The 2,500-nt window shown below is 45.8% G+C and overlaps 5 non-coding genes across 5 annotated transcripts; all 5 read right to left on the bottom strand.

The window, feature by feature from the left end:
* Positions 1 to 53: 53 nt before the first annotated feature.
* Positions 54 to 160, bottom strand: LOC134129322 (U6 spliceosomal RNA). Its single transcript, XR_009956508.1, has one exon. It is a non-coding gene; the product is annotated as a U6 spliceosomal RNA (small nuclear RNA).
* Positions 161 to 741: 581 nt separating this feature from the next.
* LOC134129372 (U6 spliceosomal RNA) lies at positions 742 to 848 on the bottom strand. Its single transcript, XR_009956558.1, has one exon. It is a non-coding gene; the product is annotated as a U6 spliceosomal RNA (small nuclear RNA).
* Positions 849 to 1,428: 580 nt separating this feature from the next.
* LOC134129398 (U6 spliceosomal RNA) lies at positions 1,429 to 1,535 on the bottom strand. Its single transcript, XR_009956584.1, has one exon. It is a non-coding gene; the product is annotated as a U6 spliceosomal RNA (small nuclear RNA).
* Positions 1,536 to 2,116: 581 nt separating this feature from the next.
* On the bottom strand, positions 2,117 to 2,223 carry LOC134129321 (U6 spliceosomal RNA). The gene has a single exon (XR_009956507.1). It is a non-coding gene; the product is annotated as a U6 spliceosomal RNA (small nuclear RNA).
* A 56-nt stretch (positions 2,224 to 2,279) lies between these two features.
* LOC134129320 (U6 spliceosomal RNA) lies at positions 2,280 to 2,386 on the bottom strand. Its single transcript, XR_009956506.1, has one exon. It is a non-coding gene; the product is annotated as a U6 spliceosomal RNA (small nuclear RNA).
* Between the last annotated feature and the right edge of the window lie 114 nt (positions 2,387 to 2,500).

Raw genomic sequence — 2,500 nt, 5'->3', positions numbered from 1 at the left:
GTTGCGACTGTCTGTTGAGGCAATGGATGTGGTGAGTTCTGATTGTGCAAATGAAAATATGGAAACGCTTCACGAATTTGCGTGTCATCCTTGCGCAGGGGCCATGCTAATCTTCTCTGTATCGATTCCAATTTATTATATGTGCTGCCGTAGCAAGCACATTGACCCTCATTTGCTGAATGCCCTTTGAACCCCCTGTGGACGGATGAATACCTTCACAATGGTGCAGACTGGAGAGATTGAATCCCTGTGAACAGTCACAGTAGTAGTTAGGGTTGAGACTTTTCCCCGGCAAAAGGCATGTGTTTGCTGTTTTTTGAAAGTACCCTCTTTTTCGGTTCAAGCATTTAAACCGCCAAACGAGTGACCTCAAAAGTACTTTGACAGGGAGCGTTGCATTTCTTGTCGGGGGCGGGACTTAAGGTCGGAATAGTCCCCTTTATGACGCACACCCCAGGCATCTGTGAGACTTTCTGGCAAATTTGAGGAATCAGAAGCGGGATAATTCGCACTATGTGAACCTTTGTCATTCTGGGAGACACTTTCCAGCCCTTCCCTTTGGCAAAGAAACCTTGGATGCCCATTTTGTCCTGGCCTAATCCGAGTAGCAAATTGGGCAAGACTTTGACATCTCTATCTCAAAGCATTTTTGACAAGGCCTTTGTTCTTTACCTGAGTCTGCCACCTAGTTGCGACTGTCTGTTGAGGCAATGGATGTGGTGAGTTCTGATTGTGCAAATGAAAATATGGAAACGCTTCACGAATTTGCGTGTCATCCTTGCGCAGGGGCCATGCTAATCTTCTCTGTATCGTTTCCAATTTATTATATGTGCTGCCGTAGCAAGCATATTGACCCTCATTTGCTGAATGCCCTTTGAACCCCCTGTGGACGGATGAATACCTTCACAATGGTGCAGACTGGAGAGATTGAATCCCTGTGAACCATCACAGTGGTAGTAAGGGTTGAGACTTTTCCCCGGCTAAGGCATGTGTTTGCTGTTTTTTGAGAGTACCCTCTTTTTCGGTTCAAGCATTTAAACTGCCAAACGAGTGACCTCAAAAGTACTTTGACAGGGAGCGTTGCATTTCTTGTCGGGGGCGGGACTTAAGGTCGGAATAGTCCCCTTTATGACGCACACCCCAGGCATCTGTGAGACTTTCTGGCAAATTTGAGGAATCAGAAGCGGGATAATTCGCACTATGTGAACCTTTGTTATTCTGGGAGACACTTTCCAGCCCTTCCCTTTGGCAAAGAAACCTTGGATGCCCATTTTGTCCTGGCCTAATCCGAGTAGCAAATTGGGCAAGACTTTGAAATCTCTATCTCAAAGCATTTTTGACAAGGCCTTTGTTCTTTACCTGAGTCTGCCACCTAGTTGCGACTGTCTGTTGAGGCAATGGATGTGGTGAGTTCTGATTGTGCAAATGAAAATATGGAAACGCTTCACGAATTTGCGTGTCATCCTTGCGCAGGGGCCATGGTAATCTTCTCTGTATCGATTCCAATTTATTATATGTGCTGCCATAGCAAGCACATTGAACCTCATTTGCTGAATGCCCTTTGAACCCACTGTGGACGGATGAATACCTTCACAATGGTGCAGACTGGAGAGATTGAATCCCTGTGAACAGTCACAGTAGTAGTTAGGGTTGAGACTTTTCCCCGGCAAAAGGCATGTGTTTGCTGTTTTTTGAAAGTACCCTCTTTTTCGGTTCAAGCATTTAAACTGCCAAACGAGTGACCTCAAAAGTACTTTGACAGGGAGCGTTGCATTTCTTGTCGGGGGCGGGACTTAAGGTCGGAATAGTCCCCTTTTTGACGCACACCCCAGGCATCTGTGAGACTTTCTGGCAAATTTGAGGAATCAGATGCGGGATAATTCGCACTATGTGAACCTTTGTTATTCTGGGAGACACTTTCCAGCCCTTCCCTTTGGCAAAGAAACCTTGGATGCCCATTTTGTCCTGGCCTAATCCGAGTAGCAAATTGGGCAAGACTTTGACATCTCTATCTCAAAGCATTTTTGACAAGGCCTTTGTTCTTTACCTGAGTCTGCCACCTAGTTGCGACTGTCTGTTGAGGCAATGGATGTGGTGAGTTCTGATTGTGCAAATGAAAATATGGAAACGCTTCACGAATTTGCGTGTCATCCTTGCGCAGGGGCCATGCTAATCTTCTCTGTATCGATTCCAATTTATTATATGTGCTGCCGTAGCAAGCACCTAGTTGCGACTGTCTGTTGAGGCAATGGATGTGGTGAGTTCTGATTGTGCAAATGAAAATATGGAAACGCTTCACGAATTTGCGTGTCATCCTTGCGCAGGGGCCATGCTAATCTTCTCTGTATCGATTCCAATTTATTATATGTGCTGCCGTAGCAAGCACATTGACCCTCATTTGCTCAATGCCCTTTGAACCCCCTGTGGACGGATGAATACCTTCACAATGGTGCAGACTGGAGAGATTGAATCCCTGTGAACAGTCACAGTAGTAGTTAGG

Source organism: Pungitius pungitius, chromosome 5 (assembly GCF_949316345.1).
Source record: "Pungitius pungitius chromosome 5, fPunPun2.1, whole genome shotgun sequence".
NCBI classification, from domain to species: domain Eukaryota; kingdom Metazoa; phylum Chordata; class Actinopteri; order Perciformes; family Gasterosteidae; genus Pungitius; species Pungitius pungitius.
The sequence above is the reverse complement of the archived record's forward strand: the minus strand, read 5'-3'. Positions and strand labels throughout refer to the sequence as shown.